The 22,282-nt window shown below is 43.3% G+C and overlaps 1 long non-coding RNA gene across 3 annotated transcripts in view; it reads left to right on the forward strand.

Annotated features, from left to right (window-relative positions):
• The window catches only part of LOC136995334 (uncharacterized), a 170,280-nt gene that overhangs the window by 107,916 nt on the left and 40,082 nt on the right, over positions 1-22,282 (forward strand). For 2 of the 3 annotated variants that reach the window (XR_010886906.1, XR_010886901.1), the window contains one exon: positions 1,568-1,940. The exons of the other annotated variant lie outside the window; for it this stretch is intronic. This is a non-coding gene — a long non-coding RNA (uncharacterized lncRNA). Of the gene's footprint in view, positions 1-1,567; positions 1,941-22,282 lie in introns of those variants that run through there. 3 annotated transcript variants of the gene reach the window in all.

A 22,282-nucleotide genomic window follows, 5' to 3' on the forward strand; every position in this document is an offset into this window, starting at 1 on the left:
CTTGAGCAGAGAGGTTGGACTAGGTGATCTCTAAAGGTTCCTTCCAACCTCAACCAATCTGTGATTCTATGACATACTTCCATTTCTATTCAGTTCTGATCTTTAAGTTGGATTGGGCTTACGTGGGCTGTGGAAGAAAGGGGGTCATTTTGACTTGTTTCTTGCCTTTTCTTGGGAAAGGCAACACGGCAATGACACCTCCCTTCTCTGCTTGTGATAACAAGCAAGTCTCCACCAATGCCAGCTCCAAAACCTCACCACGTGCTTCTTGCAACCAACAAAAATTAACCAGTGTGGAAGGAATGCTAAATATCAGGAGGGCTTCTAGGCTAATAACTCATGCACAAAGTAAGAAAAACCATGCAAAAAACAAAAAAAAGAGATTCCCTTCCTTCAGTAGAAGATTACTCAGTCATAAGCTATGTACATCTGAGCTTCTTTCTGCACCCCTGCCAAGACTCTGAGAAAGGGAAAATCAGAACAGATACAGGAAAAGAGGAGTAAAGAAAAATATAAATAAAATGAAAAAAAACCCCAGCATGTCTTTAACTCTTCCCCACTGCTGTTTGCCCATCTGGCATTTTGCCAGTGACTACAATAGAACAAAGTACTTAAAATGTAATTTAAAAAATTGACAGCTCCAAAACATCTCCATTTTTCCTGCTCATCCTGTCCTGTTGTGTAACTGTGTGTCAGGCCAGGCTCCAGTGCTGACATCATGTTGCAGAGGGCTGTCTTGAGTCTTGCATAACCTTAGTAGGACAACCACTTAGTGTTTATGCGCTGTTAGAGAGGTTGCTTTTCTAGACACTCTGCTGCGTTAGGGGAGCAGAATCATTACAGACAAGGCAGAAGTATTAATTGAATTTGCATCATTTACATCCATCATGAGGTATTTCAGTGGGACCTGATACTTCAGATTTTGTTCCCGTCCTCCTAGAAAGAAAGCTCTGACCGTGATGACTGCAGTGCTGTTGTATTTTGCCCCCAGGAGCATTTTGTTACCTTGAAATGGCTTGTGATTACTCAGTGTGAGTAATATCAAAAAGATGCCTGGGGGCTGCAAGTAGGTTCAGGGTCTATGCCCAACATTATATGGTTTAGGTCTCTGAATAACAACACCAGTGTTTGCCAGTGGTATGCTTACTGGGCCCAAAACCTCCAACGTGCTTGTTCATGCCGGCTGTTTTCTATGTTGCAATAGGTGGTAGCAGCCTGCAAAAATGCAAGTGTGAAAGAACTAGGGAGGGAGTAAAATATATACAAATCTGCTTGAAAAATATTCCCACCTTTTCCCACCGTGACACTCAGAGCCACTTTCCTGCCCTAGGAGTAGGTGAGGGCCAGATAAACCGTGGCTCTAACACATGCTGCTTTCCCCACCTCACTGCTGGGATGAGTCCTGAAGTGAAATTATGAGTGCTATCCTGTAGCTGCTCTCAGCACTGCCTTTCCCCTTGAAAGGAAGGATTCTGGACATGGACATAGAAATGAAATACAGCAGATGGCTATGCTACTTTCACAATGCAGAAGGTGATGATGCAGCTTCTTCTAACTCTGCTTTCAGGCTGTACCCTCCCATTCCTGGCTCATGCATGTTACATGGCGACCTGACCCATGCACCTTCTCATGTGCCTGAGGAAAATAAAATGCTATTCAGAAAAGAAAAAAGGTAACAGAGAAAATCCCCCACCAGCTGGAATGAGATTTGAGACTCTCCATCCTGCAGTGCAACTTATAAACTCCTTGTACAGGTACAGATGAACTCTAAATAATAACAGGAGAAAAATGACTATCAATTTTTTTTTCAAGTGTTGCATTATGTCCTATCTTCTTTAGCAGGGCAATGCTGTTATTTTTAGAATATTAAATAAGATATAGCACTTGCCTGTCTCATCCTCTTCCTGTGTTGTATCTAAACAATTTTAAGCATGACAACTACCAACATTCATTAAATAAAGATTTGTTTTGGTAAATTTCTTCCTGCCATAATTATGCTGACAAGCCCTCAAAAGAGAGAGATCTCCTAAAAGTTTTGACTGAGATGCTTTCATTGTACTTTTAGGCTGACTGAGGGATTCTGCTTTGTTGCAGAAACCTTTCATACACTGTGAACTGTTGCCATTCTGCTTCCATATGGTCCCAACAATTTTCTCTTTCTTAACAGAGCAAGTTGGGGCAAATAAAAAATTTGGGCAACGTATTTATCCAGGACGTCCCCAAGTTTCTCTTCTTTAGCCACAACATTTCCTCTTCAGCAACAGCAACAAAAATACTTTTACGATGGATGAATTACCACAACACAAGAAATCAGTTCATAGAAGAACAATATGCCCCATGGATCCTGATGATTTTATAACCATCTGGGTCACTATAAAAGGTCAAACTACCAAAAAAGCCAAAAAAAACCAGAATAGCTTTGCCATAAAGAGCTCCACCTTTAGCTGATTACCCACAATGGTGTAAAGGATTTATAAGGGCATTGAATATCTAAACAAAGTACTCCAGGCACAGTAATTTTTAAATAACAGCTGATTTTAATTTTTTCTTTGGCATTTATACACACATCCTATTGCAAGCTTGATTCATTTCTTTTAGCACTGGAAAAAATGTTAAAGCTGGAATGGGTAGTCAAGAATGTGGGAATTCATACATTGCGTGCATATGTGGTTTAGTGGTGTGTGTCATTTGTACACATCACTTACTGGGGAAGTTAAATCACTTTTGGATAAAATTTTCAGCAATTGCTTCCAAAACTCCAGTGACTTCAAAACTTTGAAGTAACATTCTCCACCACCTGTTATTGAAGTAGTTCTTACCAGCTCAAAGCAAGCACCATTTTTTGAAGCAGATATTTTTCTTCTTTTGTTATGCAGACTGCAAAATGACATTCTTTACTTCCACTTCCAAACTGGATTCCCCAAACTGGAATCGACTGTCTTCTCTCTTCAAGGAACACAGTGGCTCTTGTATACTAAAGGTTTTTTTAAGTTCTCAGACTTCCTTCATAATCACTAATGGAAATGAATACAGTGCTCTTCCATGTGCAAACAGGACTTCATTCATTTATATAATTATTAAGGAAGCCTCAGAGTTGTGGACACACACTCAAGGCTCTTACAGGCTCAGTAAACTACTGTTCCTTTGTGGTGAGTGCCTAATGCAGTAGTGACAGAAAATTTACATGACAAAGGAATTAAAAAAATATCTTTACCACTGGCTTCCAGATGACTGAAGAGCAGGTTTCAATAAAAGGAATTATGACTCATCCACCACTCTGAGAAATTGCCTCACATAGCTAGGAGGAATAGCTTTCTGTTTGTTCCTTTCAGGCCTTTTTCTGTACCAGAGGACAGAATGGGCTCTATATGAGCCAGTGGCTATTTGTGTTGTGGAGCTGTCACCACACCGACTTTGCTGTTTCAGACATGGGTCCACATGCTTGCTCTGCATTTATACTAGCACTGTGCAGCACAAATCCATTGTATAGCCCACGGGGTACCCACCATGCAGTTCCTTAAGCAGTCTACACTGGGGCCCCCCAGAGACTAGTGAGAGAGCCCAACAGGAGGAGGGGAGACCATGTGCCCAGGGCGCCCTGCATAACTCCTGTCATCCTGAAGATGAGTCAGTTAAAAACGCTGCTTTCAAGGCCTTTTCTCAGAATATAAGCTTGGGTAAATAATCAGCAATGAATTTGCTAGAAAATTAGCCAGAAAGTACACGGTGCATTGGAGCAATGGGACTGTTGAGGTACATGTGTTCAGCTGGGCAGAGCTAGAAAGCAAGATTAGCTGTTTATTGAGTGCACTGATCACCTCCCTGCTCCCACTCGGCTAGGTGGCAACATGCCATATGTGCAAATAACCTTCAGCAGGGTCAGCACCACTTTGGGCTGGTGGAGCCAGGCTGGTCTCCATGCTGGCATGAGCCCTGTGGGCTGCACAGAGCCTTGGAACAGGCTTCTCCAGAGCTCGCTTCCTCCCATGTTGCCAGATCGGCAGGCCTGGCAGGACTCCTCACCATACAAAAAGAGCTTCTCCAGAGAGGCTACTTCCACCAGATGATCAGTTTAGTGAAGGAATTAATTTAAAACTGTATCGCCTCTCTCTCTGTCAGTATCTTTCCAGTCATGTCCAGCCTCTCTGGCCAGTGACTTCACAGCTCTTGCCAAACATTCAGGCTTTTTAGTGCATTTCTCTTCATTCCTGTTACAAAAAATCCAGCTGATGCAAAGATTACCTCTCTAGGGGAACTCATCTTTGCTCAGCAATAGTTGTCACTGTAACCTTCCCAATGTAGTTTAATTATGTGCTTGCAATTAAGCAATTATGCATTATCAGGAACAGAGTAAATCAAGCCTTTTATCTCCACTAACAGGATATTTCCTGTGAACATTTCTGCCAAAAGAACCTAGGGGAAAGACTGGATGATTTTGCATGTTATGTAAGCATGTTTATTTAGGGAGCTCGCAGTACTGTATGTTGTATTTAGCCACATCTGTTGCAGTTCCATAATGGCCATCTGATTCCCACCTGCATGGGGAAAGGGGATGAGACGCATGCTGTCTTGCCTGCAGTGAGTGGTTGTGTAGCTGCAAACTGCAATTGCTTTTGTGGCATGCTGCTGAGCCCTGCTCACAAGCAGGCAAATTGATTTCAAAGATGCTACATGCTCACAGGTAAAATTCCTCGCACTCAGTCGGACGGCTGCCCTGTCTGAAGGCACTTCATTTGGAAAGAGGGGAATCTCTGAGCTGCTGCAAACTCTGCACTGAGATAAAAGAGGAAACAGGCCACCCATGCTCTCGCTTACTCTGCATTCAATTAGCTTGCTTACTGATGGGCTAGCCTTGCAGAATGGATTTTCCCACTGATTGATCTCTTAATGTAAATGAGCTCTGGTTTTAAACTCAAACCATACACGTTTTTTTCCTTGGAGCAGTTTTCTCTCATATTCTGCTCAGAGTATACTTTCCCTCTTGCCAGAATCTGCAGTGCAGTCGCACTTCAAGGCCTGCATTCATGTTCTTCATATAAACAGCAGTTGCCTTGAGATGGCCATTTGCCTCAAAATGGCTGTATTTATTTATTCCTTTTTGAGAAGACTCTACAAGCTTGTTCTTTCCAGTTCCTTTCTCTTTCCATCCAGGCTCTTTATGCAGTGTAATTAATATTATTTCCCTTGGTAATAATGTGTGTGAAGTTTTTCCATATACTTCTACAAGAACATGGCCAGCCAATAATAGTGAAGCATTGAGGAAACTGAGATTCATTCATGTAAAATTTAAATTTAAAAAAGAGATTGTTCTTTTTGAATGTAAGTCTATGTTGTGGTGTATTTCTCTTCATTATTTGTATGTTCCCTATTGTCTTTTCAGACCTTGCTCAGAAACTTTACTTTCTGTATCTACAGGGATAATTATTTAGTGACTAGTGCCTGACTTCTCCAGAGCCAAAATGTCACCTGAACAGAACCTGAACAGGGGTCTGCAGCAATAAAATAGCAATAAATACAGCAGAAGCCATTAGCAATGCTACAAGCTACAGGGAAACTGATGCTTAAATACTTCAACACAGTTTATTAGCAACAGCTGTATCTAAGAAAATCTGACAGGAATTTAGGCAGAAGCTCTAATAGAATTATACCCATCTTCCAAAGCAGACTGGGTCAGCACTTCACAACACAAAATCTCTCCTCCAAGGTCTAGCTTCTGCATGCTCAGAAAAACAGAACTGGCTAGATGATGTGGTAGAAGGCCATTGGTCCTGAATAATCTTATCATTCCCTTCCTAAAAAAAAAAAAAAAGACAAGTACAGCTTTTTAAACCCAGTATTGTCATAAAGCTGAAATTTGCTCTAACCAAATATGGTATTTCAGAAGAGTGCTCTTTAGCATCTAATCACATTCAAATATTAACTTCATAATAAATATTTATGAAGATAGTAGCTCATGAGATTTACATTATTTCTGTAAAAAGTGGTGTAATAATTCTCTCTCTTTTGGTTTATGTAAGAAATCTGGCAAGAAAACCCTTAAGGTATGGTTAAAGATATTGTAAATTCTTGCCATTGAGAATAACTACAAACTGGATATATAATTTTTTTTAAATAACAGTCAGGATCATTTATATTAAAATTATCCTTGGGTGAACTGAATATCTATTTGTGCTGCTTTGTACCATGTTGTCTTTTATATAGCCAAAGGGAGTTATTGGAAATAGTGAAATAACCCCAAATCAGTGAAAGACTGGGTAGTTTCTGGAATGATTTGGTGTAGATTTGAGGTGTTGCTAGCAACAGACTGAAGCTGGTGCTGATCTACAGTGTGGTCTGTAGGCTATGATTGATGTCAGTGGTCCCAGATCATGTTGTCTCTCATGTTTGGGAGCTGACTGCATCTCCTGTGCAATGTTCTCCATCATGCCAGGACGTACTGCTACTTTGGGACATGATTTAGGAGCACTGGGAAGTTTTGGAGGCAGTGGGTCAAGATGTTTATTTAGGACATCAGTGCTGTGCCTGAATGATTTCTTGAAGAACACTCAGGATTAAAAAAAAAAAAAAATCAGTTAGTATGGCTCTAAAATGTCTTGTGATATTTCAGGAATGCTTTTAGAAGGTTATAGAAATCTTTGGGCTTCGGTTAAAAATATCAGGCTGGCCAGATGGTTTTCATAGAGGTGCCTGTGGAGATTTGGGATGGATGTGTTTGTTTGAACCAAAATTAGAAGTTGCACATTTCTAAGAGCACAGGAAAATATGCTATGCCAATGGTGGTCCTCAGCCCTGAGGGGCAGAAGACCTGTGTACTGGGCCCATGCAGAGGACACCATAGCTGCCAACTCCTTTTTCAGAGTCCTCGTCCACCCAGTGCCAAGGTGCCCTAAGTGGAGCTAAGTGCAAGCTTAATGGACATCAATTTAACGGAAGGGGATAGGGAGAAAAAGCAAGCATAGAGCTAGGAAAGAGAAAACCTTTATCCCAAACATTTAGTGGGGCAGTCTCTGGGCAAAGCATCCTTTGTATGACAGAGCCGACCCTACCCCTCATCTGTGTTGCCCAGCCCCAGTGCTGCTGCTGTTGCATTTCAGACCTCCCCGCTCCCTGTGGCCGTGAGGAACTAAGCCCAGGCCACCTCCACTGCGCCTGGGTGGTGTCCCAAGATGCTTGGGACAACTCTACTTCTCCTGAGGGAGAAAAGTCATCAGAGTCCAAGAGCCGGCCTGCACAATGCTGAGTTCTTTGATTTCTTTTACAGCACTGCTCATTCCCATGGTTTCAATTTGCTCCAGGAGCCTGAAATAGCTTTAGGACTATGTACACAGTGTACATAGCAAAGCTACACTTAACACTGCTCAGAACAACAGTTAGCTTATAGTCGTGAATTTTATATTCTGTGTGTTGCTCATACTCTTCACAAGAAGTCTTCTGCTGAATAACTACGTCAACAGCATGTGCTTGAAAGTGTGGCTGCACAGCTGTGACAGATTGCCCACGTTTAGTAGCCACAAAGGTGAAGCCAGTTTTGTGCTTCCAGACAAGGTTCTTCAGCAATTTTTATGTTAGATCAAAACATCTGTGTCCAGAAGACCCATGATGGTATTTATTACTTTAATCAATAATGTGATAGAGACATCTTCTGAAAGTTGTCATCTTATCCTTAGAAAAGCTCTTGCTGTCTGCTTAATTTTCATTAGCCCAAATTTCTGTAGTCTGTTATCTATTTGCTTGCCCTTTGGAGACATTTATTGCATCTTTTCATTTGTCACTGGTTCCTTCCTCTTTCTTACACTTTGGATTCAAATATTTACTGTAATACAAATATTTAAAGCAACCCATTTCTCCTGAAGTCTGGAAGCAGCAAAATCAACAAATGAGGGAAAACTTTGAGGAAATGAATGAAAGAACAAAAACTCACATAAAACAGCAAAGAGCTGGCTATTTTTTCTTCAGACAGTAATGTTTCACCTTATAAAAACTGAGAGACAATTGCAAACTTTCTTATTCCTTTCATGATAAGAAGAAAAGAAAATTGCAAACACTTCACTGAAGAATAATAATCGAATCAGGCAGTTAGCAAAAACATATAAATGGAATATTTTGGACCTAGACAGTCTCCAGAGATCCCTTCCAACCTCAACTGTTCTGTGAGTCTGTGGAAGTTAACCAGAAAACACATTTAGAGGGACAGGAGTTCAGACAAGCTTCTTGCAAGATAAAATGTTAGTGTTCTTAATTACAAACTGTAGTATCAACAAGACGTTGACCAGATATAGCAGGAAGATTCACTGTATTTATTATCTGCTCTTCTGCGACTCATGTACCATGTTATCTTCTAACAACACACAATAAACACACTCCAGATTTTCTTAGGATCGCTTAAACATATATATATTCCAGTGAGGAGGGTGGGGGCAATGTCTATGAAAAGAGCAGTCATATAGTCAGTTCTAGGCTGTAGCTGATCCAGAAACTTGTTTTCAATTTTTTTCCTAGCTTTATTCTTACCAAATGTGTATGTAGCTCCTTCCAGTTCAGTTTTGTGAAGACTTTAGCAGCATGCCAAATGTAGAGCAGTTCAGAGATCAAGGGCAAAGGATATCTGTTTTTCCCAGGGAAGCTGTTCCATCTGGGCATGCAGCGTACCCACAGAGGAAGCCGCTCTTGCTGCTTACAGGCAATGGAGAGGTGGGCAGCTTTCCAGAGAGATTTTCCTTACGTGCTCTCTGGTGGAGAGGAAATATGCCCAAATGGAAACTCTGCGCTTGTGGCCAGATCAATAAAACCATTTGATGCCTTGAATGGGGATAATGTACATGCTCCCATCTAAGCAGCGATGGCCTGGTAACGTTAATATTTTATCAGAAGGGAGTGCTTACCTTTTAAGGCTTTTGTGAGATATGCCCAACTTCACTGTCACTACTGCAACACTAATGGCGGCCAGAGTCGAAGCCCACTGGCTTGGGGAGGGCCGGGCCCAAGGAGGGCGCCATGCCGGGGAGGCCCCGGCTTGGGGAGGGCCAGGCCCGAGGAGGGCGCCATGCCGGGGAGGCCCCGGCTCAGGGAGGCCGGGCCCGAGGAGGGCGCCATGCCGGGGAGGGCTGGGCCCGAGGAGGGCGCCATGCCGGGGAGGCCCCGGCTCGGGGAGGGCCGGGCCCGAGGAGGGCGCCATGACGGGGAGGCCCCGGCGGGAGGCAGGAGGCAGCATTGGCCCCGCTGTGGCACGAGGCGCAGGCCGGCCGCGGTGGGTGATGGAGCAGGCAGGCACGGCTGGGGAGGGGCCAGGGGCCAGCCCAGGCGAGGGGCCAACTCCATGCCACCAGGGCGGGATGCGGAGGCGGAGTGAAGGCCAGGGCCAGCGTGCACCTCGTGCCGCCATTTTGTGGGGGCCAGGCCAGGGCTAACGCACCGGTTTCACCCTCCAGGAGTGACCATGCAGACACACAGGGAGCCGCCAGGGCTTGCTCACCTAGGACCACAGATTAAAAGAAATTTAAAAACAAAGCAGGTATGTTTTGGCTCAGATATTCTGAACCATTTCATTTAGTTTGAAAAGGTTAAACAAAATATTTTGCTATTTTGGCACCGATTCTTTTGGGACTTCCAATTCCATTAAGAAGTTTGATATTTTGACTTCTCGTCCAGATGCAAGAAGAAAAATAAGTATCTCAGTATCAGACCTGTCATGGGTAGGGAGATCAGATTTTGACCATTTCTCCTGAATATGGCACTAGATGAAAAAAAAATAAGGTGATATTTCTCTGCTACCCTGAGAGAGAGCAATTCCTTTGCTGTAACAGATCTCCATGACAAAATCTCCTGGTATTTGAGCTCTGGAATTACTGCTTGTTGAGCAGTCCACAGTTTTCATACATGACGTCATTTTCCCTATCTTTACCATGCCAAAAACGCCTCCTAGGATCCTTCTCTTTGAGGTCACACTTCTATCTGGGGCTGGGATGATGCTAGCCAGGGTCCCATCCTCCTTGTGCCTGGATGGGGAAAAGCGGGCTCAGCAACGTTTACCTGGCGGTTCACAGCATGCCAGATCCGCTGCTTTCCCTTGTGCAAATGCAAAACAAAGTTCAGTAGGTGTATAGCAATAAGCTGTATTTAAACCAGTGACCTACATGGTGAAATGCTCCATAATCCATTACTAACTTCCAGAATCATCTTGTCCTCTCATCATGGATATTCCCATGTGAAGGGAATAGTTTTTTTTAGACTTTTGAGCTATATTGCAAAAAAAAAAATTTCTTGCAGCTTAGTAACAGCAGCAGAAGCTTTCAGACTCAAAAGCGTTTAACCAAATAGCAGAAGAACAAAAAAACTGGATAAAGCATACAGGGTTTCTCTTTCAGTGTTTGGCTGTCTGGCAAAAGCTTCACATACATTTGGTTTCTGTGCTATCTGTGTTATCCAGACTTCCCGGGTGCTAGGAATATCTTCCTTCTGGTTTGGGTGTGATGGCATTTATTGAGCTCTCACTACCACATTTGTAGATCATTATATAACTGGATTATGTGAATCAACACAATCTTAGCTCAGATCACCAGTTTTCCAAAGCCTCTCCCTCAGAAAGAATAACTTGATTATTTAAAAAAAGGACAAAAATGCACAGCTTCATCACATGCTTGCAATTTACTGTTACTGCTGCTGCAGAGCTGTGTGGGAAAAGCAATTTCATGCCCTAGAGTTCAAATCTACAGTAGCCCATTCAAGACGTCTGAGCTCTTCAGAGCATTTGCTAGTGTATTGAATTAAATTTAGAGCTGTGTAAATCCAGCTTTGGATTTAGATTTGTGAGATTCACCTTTGACCTGGCTTTGGTTGGAGATTCCAAGTCTTGTGCAAGTATGTGGGCAGTGTGCATTTTATGCTACCTTTCAGCACACTAAAAGGGTATAATTTCTGCAAGTCAGAGGAATACTTTACCTGTTTGTTACTATTTCAGTTTACACCATCTGCTTATGGCTATATGTCCCCTCTTTTCTGTAAGACAGGCTTTAAGGCATCCAGGATAAAAATAAATCTAATTGAATGGCCTTGATGCAAGCAGAAAACTGGAATAATAAAATGAAACATTGATAAGTGATACACAAAGATCTGAGCAAACGGATTAATGTACAGATATAATGTAAACCATAATAGACAGTCCGCTGTTCAGATAGCAAAAAAGACATGAAGTGTCAGGGAAAGTTACGTCTGCACTATTATATCTCTTGGGTTTTCCATTTCTTTCTCAGAAACAGGTGAAGGAAAAGTTGAGGAAAAAGGTTCTGGAAAACTCTGTGTGAGGAAAGACCTTACTAGGACATTTTAACAATTAAGAAGTAAATCCAGCTTTGGAACAACAGATGAACTTATAGACCAGACAAAAACTCTATGGCTGGCATGCTAAAGCTAGTCATTTTTTCCCACAATTAGCACCCACACATGGTCATATATGTAAAAAGCTGCATATTTTTCCTAATCTGGTTTCAAAATACTGCACTGCCTCAGCTGTCTAGATTTCCTGTACTAATGGTTGCCATGACAAGAGTTCTCTCTTTGATACCTTTTGGGCTTCACCCTTCCATCTGTAGCAGTGATTATACTGGTTAGAGCTTCCTGCTAAGCATTATCTGTCTGCTAAAAGGAAGAGACAGTAAAATGGAAAGCCAGCCAAGGCCCTTGTTGTAGTCAATACAAATAGAGTAATGCTATGCATGAGGGGAAGGGAAGGGAAGGGAAGGGAAGGGAAGGGAAGGGAAGGAGAAAGGAAAAGGAAGAGAAATATGCCAAAAGCTAATTCTGCCCTTGTAAGAAAGACAAGAAGGGAATAATGTAATTCTTCAGATTGTATCTGCATCACAGACTCTGAGCAATAAATTCATTTTGTTGAATCTGAGAGGAATGAAGATGAATTAGCAGCTTCTGATCTTGATTTGAGGAGAAACCCCTCGGGGCAAAACCTAAAAAGGGCATCCAGTGACTGCAAATTTCTAAGACACTGAAAAGTGAAAAACACCTTCTAGAGCACATCATTGCCCAGCGCCTGTACAATTTCTGCCCATGCTGCCAGCTGTGATCCAGCTGCAGCCAGGCACAAAGCATCTGTGCTGAGTCTGGGGGTACCAGCAGCCAGCCCAGGCTGCAGCACCTATTGCAAAGCTTCTCTCCGCTACCCAGACTGTGTGAAAGTATGTAATGTATGCTTCAACCCGTGCTTCGCCCTTAGTGCCATGCCTGCCTGGAGCATTGCCCTGGGGGGCTCCAGGATGTGGGTACTGCCCCCAAGCTGGCGTGTCAGTAGTGGCTGATAGGCAACACTTGAGGACAGCCACAGATGTGCACTTGACTGACATATGTGGCCATTTTGTGGCCAGCCAATTTTAATAAATTCCCAGAGGTGATCACAATCCCCTACTTTTCTCAAGACTACATGTGGGATGCTTTTTAAGCAATGCTAGTATGTAGCATGAATTCATAACAGTCTCCCTCCCCTCGAAGGGAACTCGCATAGGACCACAGTTTATATCATTTGTCTATACATGGAGCCAGCCTTTGACAAAGAGGCTTTGATGTGGGGGGAAGGATAACACGGAGCTGAAAAGTTTCATTTATCCCCAGCTGCTTCTGACCTACTGTCTTCATAAACATGCAGTTCAGTGTGATATCGACGTTTCCTGGGCCATGGCGTCTCACTGCAGCTAGATGTGCAATTTGCACTGCCTCAGTTGCCTTCTTTCCCTCATCAGGCATGAACAGTATGAAGGTAACCAACTGTTGTTCATGCCTTCGCCTTCCCAAATCCAGCAGTCCCAGGGTCAAGCTGTGCACTGTCCAGGAGCCTGCCAGCGTCACGGGCGAGCAGGGAGTGGAGCCTGCCCGCAGCTGGACTCTGCGCTGGGCTGTTCTCACAGCGGGCTTGGCCATTTGTGCCAGGGCACCCAGCTCTCTGCCTCACAGCACAAGGGACAGTCCACCACACACAGCACACCTACCCTTCCTCCACTCTTTCTCCCGCTGGTAGCACTGAGCACCAGTTCATTATTTCTTTCAGTTCCAGCTATTTACTTCAAATTCTTCGGGTAAGTGTCAATGGATGGGGAAAGGCTTAGGGGAGAGGCTTGGGCTTAAACACTGTCCCGAACAGCCTGGTTCGGACTGGTTTTAACAGCTGGATGGAGACAAATGGACCTCTCTCCACTTCTCATAAGCTCTTTTCTGTTGTTGCTTAGCCTAAACATTGTTACGCTGTTATATAATGTTTTATATATTGTTACATTAAAACACCGTAATTATAGGCGCTAAGTCAGGCTTCAGTTAAACAAAAACCACCACAGCAATTTACTGTAGATCCACCACACAGATCCTACATGGAGGATCCCCAGTTGTGTTTTCCCATGCACTGTGACTCTGCAGAGTATAATCTGTGCATCTTGGAGAAACATGGCAAGAGAAAGTGGTAATTAAGACCCTGGTGATATGAATAGGCATTTTGGTGACTTCACTGCAGTTGTAGAGCTCTGTGGATGTGCTTTACCTGAAGATCTGGACCTGTTCTGCCAGAAGGCAAGGTGGGAAAAAGGAAAAACAGATAAAAAGTATGTGAAAAGAGCAGCTCCATGAAATAATAACCTTATCCACCTATGACACACAAAGGTTCATCACTGAATTTTTGATGAGGTTCCACTCTCCCCTTTCCTTCTCCCATAGTCAATGTGGCAGCATGTCCTCTACCCCCAGGCAGGAATGCAGAGCTGGAAAGCATATGGAATCCCCTCAGTGGGCTAGACCAAACCAAAAATTGGAAGAGATGCAAACCTTTTCATTTAACGTCCCAGACATTACACGCTCACACAGGCACACATACAGCTGTGGATAGAAAGAGTTTCTGGCATTTTGAAGGGGCTGCACACGTATGTCTTAGCTTCCTAATTCTACCAAAAGCCCTCCTTCTAGGGTTCTGCTACTCTTGAGCCTGCTTCTTCCATGTCACAGTTCCCTTCCTTTTGGCTTTTCTGCCCTTCTTTTTCATGTAAATATCCTACCAAAATAGGAGGCAAAGGTTTGCAAAAGGTGGTAGCTGTAACTCCTTCCTCTCTGGATTTTGTGCTTCCTTCTGTCTTTCTCTTCACGAGCCCCCCAGTTCCATGAAGACTTGCATGCTCAGGATTTTCTTTGCTTCCAAGCTTAATAGTATAAAAGAAATCTGTCAAGGAAATCTGCTCAGAGCTTACTGGGAAGAGAACAGATTTAGAGCAGAGGATGATGTAGTGCACATAAAAATTATGGAATTGCGTAAAAAATCAGGAATGGGGTTTGGATATCTTGATGGTCAATTAAAATGCCAAGAGCAAAATAAAATACAACAACAGCTGTGAAAAAGAGAGGAAGCATAGTACATTTTCCTTTCTTCCTGATAGACTCAGTATTGGACTCTTCAGTGACAGTCTATTAATTTTTTGCGTGTTTTGGCATCAGAAGCCTTACAAACACACACACACACACACACACACATTCTGCTGAATCTTGAAACTTAGTTTTAATGTTAAAAAGTCAAGGGTTTTCACATCAGCAGTTCTTTGTACACACTAAAAATATAGGTAATTTAGAACGCCCTTAAAGCTGAAGCTATTAACATCCCCATCTGGATTCCCCATAGTGAAGCAGAAATCCAAGAACTCATCATCACACAGCTGTTCTAGTCAAATTGTCTTGCCAGAGGGAACTTCTGGGGAGCACTATGGATTCAACCAAGAAGGGGCAGACACAGCGCTTCTTTTGGGTTTCATATCATTCATCAGTGACCACCTCCCTTTAGGAAGGGCCATATGTTCTATTTTTCTGACACACTAAAACCAAAGCTTGAACAGCCCCCAGAGAACTCCCTCTTTACATGCCATGGTCTGAATCAGAGGTTTCACCCTGCTCAAGATGGGTTGGTAGCTTCCACAATGCTCCTTTTCTTTCGCTTTGCTTCAGCTCAGGCTTCCTACAGGCTCGCAGGCTTTCCCCCTGCCTCTCTTTTTGCATTCTTCTCTTGGCTTCCTGAGAGGGAGTAAGTCTCTATGTCTATGCTCTTTTGTTTCTTAATTTGCTCTGCTGATTTGTACATGATGTCTCTTTGTTTGCTGAAGCATTTTCTGTTATTTCCTCAAAGACTGCCTGCTGAGCTGATACCCCCACCCGTGGAGCTCAGCCACCTCTCCCCTTCCTTTCCCACATGGCCCAAGAAATGGCAAGCCCAGCGTTAAAGCGGGCTGCAGAGAACCAGATGCTTTCTGCTGCTGTTGGCCCTGCGCAGCCACATGAGCTGCTCTTCCCATTTCCGGAACATGCTGTATGGGTCGCTCCTGGAGAGGATATCATTACTTGATTTATCTGCATCCCAGCACAGCTCACTATGCATTAATTAGCAGGCTTACATAACAGTTCTCCTCATGTCATCAGGGTCAGCCTGTACCTGTGCTGAGCAGGGGAGAAAGCAAGCCTGGCTCAAAACAGCAGAGTGCTCTGGAGCAGGGCAGTGAGAGGGGCTGTGTGTTGCCTGCATGTAGTAAATCGGGACTTGCACAGGTGGCCAGAGGAAACCTTCCAGAGAACTATCTTTGGTCTAGAAGTTGCACAGGGGAGGTAATGCAACTAATATTTACACTTTAGAAATACCCGAACGCCTCACTCAAGTTCCGACTAATCCTTGTCATGGCTCAGTAACAGCCTAAAGGCAGCGATGAATAGGCCTGCAGTCAAATATACATTTCATAGACCTACCTTTGTTTGCTGTTCTGCTTGGTGTTCTGACATTTCTTCCTGGCTCCACTTATGCACATTTATAAAGATTGATTCCTTTTAGATAATATCATCAGGAGAAGAAATAAGATTACCTTTTAGCCTCACAAAGCAACTTGGGGAGGAACTTCTGTGCATAAGGACCAGTCTGAAAGAAGAGAAAAAGATCAGGTTTGGGGAAATCAAAGTCTCTTGTGTTATATGCTTTGAGTTTTGAAAGAAATGAATTTATTCTAAATCAACATGAAAAGAGAAATTTACAGAAATGGGCAGAACTAGAAGCTTCATGTTTTTTCATTCCATATCCCCAAATAAGGCTGGTTTCTTCTCATTCACCAGTAGCTAGCTTACAAGGCAGTCGCCTGTCTCTAGCAGATAGCGCGGGATGCCTCTGCAGTCAGAAGTGGGCACTGCCGAGGAGAGATTCACCTCCTCCTAAAACAGGTGGGACATAGCTCAGACGACATATCTGGCTTTTTGATGGCCAAAGTTAGACATGCTGAAAACCCTCGCAGAGTATTTTGAAACAAAGCAGGGTCTCGGGGAAGGCAGGCAGGTGCCAAGGGTGGCACAACCAGCATGAGCAGCGGCAGTGGTGCCCCGCGCTGCCTGTCACCCCACAACACATGGACGGAGGCGGCACCGCTGCAGCCCCCTGATCAGTGTATGTGGTTTGCGCAGGACTCAGTTTTTGCTTTCACTGAGACCAGAAAACAACTATGAAAGTAGAAATACAGTCAAGGGTAAATACAAGCAATTTCCATTTTGCGCAGTGCTGTGTTTACCTATTTTTTGTATAATTGGAACAGGTGATTTTAGCACATGCTTTATTTATGGTAGCCCCAGTGCCCAAACAGTTAAAAAACTCCATTCAAAAAAGTTGTTTCCAACCTCCTAACTCTCATAAAAATGTTTTGTGCCCATTTTCCATTTTTATTGCCTGTTTTATACAGAATCCTTTTACAGACATAATCAATCAGATTTCATATTGCCTATTTCCATACATAAAATCCTATGTACAAAAAGTTTAATATTAAACTGGATTGTAGTATATGCTTATTTACTAGAAAATCAGTCTGAAAAATGTAGTCATGACTTCCAGCTACTGCAAAGTCTGTCTCCAGCTCTGCCAGTTAGTAAGTCTGCCTGTTCAGCCCATGGAGCCGGGGATGTTTCAGGAACTGTCAGACCTGCTCAATAAACTGTGCTGGTCTTTTTGTCTTTTTGATATCCTGAGTCATCCCAGTTCTGGACCTCAGCTACCATATGGAATCTGCTTTGTAAAACAATCTAAAACACACTTTCAGCTGATAAATGTGTTTGTGTTTATAACTACAAAGGATACTTCCTGGCTGTTCAGTAAGATTTTTTTTAATATATATCTTTTTGAATTAAAATGCCAGTTCACTTGGCTTGTTATTGTGATCATACCAGCTTGATTCTCCTGCAACTTCTTATGAATAATGATGAAATTACTGCTTTAAATAGAATGTGGATCCTGATCCTCAGTTAGAGATTGCTTTTAATCTCCTTATTTTCTAGATAGTGCTTTGCTGGAAATATTTTCCTGCTGTTTTAAGAGAAATTTTAAAAGCTTAAAAAATGTGCTACTATATCACATTGCAAATGTTAAAAAAAAACAGTTGGAAAATAGCATGTCTCATTCTCAGTGTCATTTTCATACAAGAAATGTTTTTTTTTCCCTAGACTCCTCCTTTATTTGCATCTTCCAGCAACACTGAAATGCTGTTTTTCATTAGTTAGCTATAGCTGCTTGCATATTGATCCCTTCAGAGTAGGGCGGGAGACCACATCTGGGGTGCTTGCATATCTCAGTGACTTTGCAGCTTGGATATTCTTGATTTTGGACTTCAGTGAATAATCTGAAAATTGCACTCACTCAGTGCTGACTTAAATTGTTCCCTTTTCAAAAACATTTTCAGCTCTTTTTATATTTCAGCTCCCAAAAGCTGAATTGATCTGCATTCAGGCGCCTTTCTGATGTACACATTAGAAATCATGAAAAATAAGGAGAGAGGAGAGCTCAGTGCAGGCTAAGCTGTGTGCTGTACACATGCAGAAACAAGCTCCTAAAACCTTGAGCTCTAGTAGTACACATTAGCCACAGGCTGTTTACATTGCCTCCTAGTCCAAGCTTTGAACACAGCTTGATGAGGCTGAGACGATAGAGCAGCCCCATAGACCTGGGTGCTAGGGCACCTTGTCAGGAACATCACACAAGCCTTGGAAATTCTCTGGGTGGTGGGAGAAACATGTGCCAAGGACTTCCAGCCCCAGTCCATGATAAAAATAGACCTAGTATAAAAAGTACCTGCTCCACCGTCAGGCAGCATGGAGTATTCCAGGAGCAGGAAGCCATAGAAATAAGGCCTTGAGGCACCCAGCAATGCTGTCCCATGCACACCCTCACCTCCCCCTTGCTGAGGATGATGATTAGGCTGGAGCCTGGGGGCAGAGATGCGCCATGTAACTGCAGCAGCAATTTCCAGAGCCCTCAAGGAGTGTTTGCTCTCCTATGTGGCCGCAACAAAAAGTTCAGAAACTTGCTTTTTCTTTTCTTAGATGATAACAAGACTTTGGTTCTGTGAGTTACGAGCCAGGTTGCTGTGGGGAGCCCACAGGCCAGACTCCCATTGCTGTTGGTAGGTCAGGAGGTTTCCCAGAAGATTGGAGGGGCTGTGCTTCTCTTCAGTGGTGCTGAGGCTGCGGGCAGGGGAGCTGCGGCTGGGGTCTCCCACTGCCTAGGGATGGTAGCAGGGGCCTCGGGAGGACTGAAACAGCTACCACCTTAGAGGGGTCCTTTCCCATTCTGTGCTCACTCCAGTTCCTGTGGTTACGCACAGCTGTGAGAGGCAACAGCACATTGCAGAGGTGCTGCGCTTCTGCAGCACAGATGTGGCAACTCACTGGTGTTGGACCCATGAAGAGCAGAGGGACATCAAAAGAGCATATGCCTCAGCAGCAGTCTTTGCCAAAAGCCATCTGTGCTGTTTGCTCAGAGCCATATGTGCATCCAGCCCCTGGGGCTTTCTGGGAGGGAGCCCGGTTTGAGCTGGGGCAGCTGGGCACAAAGGTACAAGCTGCTCCCAGGGCAAAACACTTAGCTTAGCTGCCCATCTGCAAAGTGCAGGTGGGAGTGCTTTACACCAGATAAATTGTTAGAAAAGCAAGAGAGGATTAAGCATTATAAATCCAAAGGGATCCCAGTTGCACCTTGGATTCAGCACAGAGGGAGGGGGCTGAGATGGCCAAAGATGAAGAGTGGTTTACATGCAAGGGGAAGTTAAATGGATGAGGACTCTTCAGCTTGGAAAAGAAATAACAGAGGGGTGGTATGATAGAAGCCTGCAGAATCGCAGGGAAGGCGAATAGGGAACACATTCATTGTCACTTACAGCACAAGTGCTAGGTGACACAAAGAAAAACAAAAACCTCAGACCAAATCCTCTTTCACTCAGGGCAGAATTAAACTGTGAAACTCATTGTCAGAGGATAATTTATCGAAATGTATAAACAGGCTAAAAAAAAATTACACAAAAGAGGGATCAAGCAAAGACTGTGCAATCTCCAGCTCAGGAGGTCTTTAAACTACCAGGTACTAAGCAGTTATCCTGGGAGAGGTGCTCCACTTTGTATACTTTCATAAGCATCCAGTACTCTTAGAAAGAGAAGATGGGACTAAACAGATCTGTGGACTGATTCAGTACAGTTGTTATATTGGCATTTTCACAGAACAGTTGCAAGATGAATTAATAATTGTTATAAATTATTTTGTATTTCAAAATCAAAATCGTGTTCTTTGCAAATGTATATAAAAGAACTAATTTACTACCATAAAAAATAAGTCATGATCATGTGTTTGAAATCACTGGGAAGTTAACAAGGAAGAATTTTATTCCTCATTATATCAGGATGAGAAGAAAAGAAAACAAACATAAATGTTCAAATGCATCTAATTCCCAAGAAGAGAGCAAATCACAGCACAATTTTACACTTGATGAAAAAGTAATGTTCTTTAAATGCAGTTAAGATAGCAGTCCCACGCATGTACTGGAGTAGAATAATCAGTTTTATACCAGATGACTCCTTGCTCCTAAACTGTAGTTTTGAAGCTCCAAAACCTGGGAAGACAGAGATGCACTGGTCAGTCAGCAACAGGCAATGCAGTTTCCGACTGTTTGTCACACTGCGGGAATGCAAAGTATCTTGGACAGTTTTGTGAGGCACAGGGTTTTGAACAGGGGGGAAAGTTCTGCAATTGCGTTAAAGCCTCTTGATCCAGGGTTGAAAGCCCACAGCACATTCAGAACAGACTTCAGTTAATTCCTGTGAGCTGAGACTGCCAGTTACTGGGGTTTAGTTTATAGCTGGCATTTTCTAGGCTCAATTTCTGCTTCCACTAGTTTTCTTCTTCTGTGCTTTTTAATAAAGTGATGCACCATCGTGGATTATTAATTAGTGGCAAACCAATCTGAAACCACACAGGAGGTGGGGACAAGTAGTCAACTGCGTAATGCATTAGATAGCTCCACCTGCTACATAATGGTCATGCTAAGTAAAGGCACTGAATAAATTTACCTGCCATGAAACAGCCCTGATCTTTATAAAAGGGCTCACATCACAAATTTGAGATACTTACTTGACTCTAATAAGACATGCAGCTGGCACAGAAATGTTCCTCCCTGAAAAATGCACACTGTTCAATTACATGGTGTTGTACAAAACCTTTTGCTTCTGAGAAAATAGGGAGATCCTGAGTCAGAGCCAGCCCTGAGGTGGTACGGAGTGAGGAAGGCCCTCCTGGCAGGCTCCAGGCAGCCGAGGTCTGTGGCAGAGGTATTCTTCTCTGCCCCGCTGGCAGTAGCATCCCTCCGCACAGGGCTGCTGCAGCCTGGTCAGCTCTGCTCCAGCCAGGCCCTGTCCTAGCACCCGTGCAAGGGAAGCTCTGAGTCTCGGTCTGGGGCAAGCTGAACACAGGCTTTCCTTTTCTCCCTGTGTTTGCTTGGCAAGGCTGGTCCCCAGGGAGGCTCAGCCTCATGCTTGACATATCCCAGGTCAGCTGCCGGGGCGACCTCTCCCTGGAGAGCTGTGGCAGGTGTCCTGCAGAGGAAAGCCACAGGTTTTCAAAGAAGGGAGATGGGTACTGTGCCCCGTGGCTCAACTCCTGGGGGCCTGACAGTGCCCCCGGCCAGACCTGCCTGGAATTTCAAAAGCTGGACAGAAGTGGCTTTGAATGTAACTGTCCATTTCGTCATCCCCGTTGAACAATCCCAATTAATCCACATTTTAAGGAGCAAAATGTGGTTTTTTTGAATTGTGCCTGTCCTTGACCTTGCTTTGAAGCACTTTCGTACATCATCCATATTCACTTTTCTATATCAGAGGCAGGGCTGAAGGACACAGTGAATCTGTTCAGAAGCTGCTCAGAAACTATTTTGCCTGGGAAAAATTTCAGCAACAGCAATTTTTCATTGTCAAATTTCAGAGCAAAATACTTGCCACTTGAGTGTTTTGTCTGAGGACCAAAACCTTTCTGTCTTTGGGACACCAGTTTAATAAGAAATTAACCAGACGCCTGTGGAAAGTGAACACTTTCTGTGAACAACTGCTTTCATGAAATGAAGCTTTGTACTGAGAAATGTTTAGCCATAAAATTTGTTTAACAAAAGTCCTAGAATTAATATTTTAGAGTGAATTTCAGGGATTGCTTACATTTCCAAACAGTATGACTAGCACGTGTCTAAAAGGAGCAGCAACCCCCCCCCACACACACACAATGAACTGATCTCAGATATTACTACAGACAGAGTCTAAACCAAGGCACAGCTATAATTCCTGGGAATGGCATCTATTTCTCAACCTTACATTTATCTCCTATACAGCAAAGGTGGATGCTTTTTGTGAAAAGAGTGGTAAATACCCAGTTCTACTTCATTAATTAAGGAAAAAAATCTATACTTCAGGACAGTGGAAACAATCTTCAAGCCTCATATCCTCCCCGTCCATAACAAATAAAGTGAACTCTTTGGTTGGAATAATACATCCCTGTAATTCACCACTGTGACTGTAGTTACATTTGCAAAGGAGGTTGGAGGGAGAAATAGAAGGGACAGTCTTCTACGCTCTTCTGTTCACAAAATAAATCATCTGTACAGCTCACCAAAATAGCTTGTCACTCATTTTAGACTTGTAAAGAATCACAGTCTGAGCACTTTTTATTATCTCCATAGAGATCCTTGAGCTTGGCTTTCCCACAGTGGGAAAGTGTTAGGCTTTTGGGGTTTAGCTCCTTACCCTTACACATTGGGTCTTAGATGCCCTACTGAGTAATTTTAAGCTCCTGTTGCTTGGAGACAAAAAAGATGTAACACATATTTCTTGCACTGCACCCACTCATTGTGCCCAAATGACCATTTGATCGTAAAGCTCTTTGATCCCCTCTGCCCCATCTATTTATCTATGAGCAGCGAAATATGCTCAT

Source organism: Apteryx mantelli, chromosome Z (genome assembly GCF_036417845.1).
Source record: "Apteryx mantelli isolate bAptMan1 chromosome Z, bAptMan1.hap1, whole genome shotgun sequence".
NCBI lineage: Eukaryota > Metazoa > Chordata > Aves > Apterygiformes > Apterygidae > Apteryx > Apteryx mantelli.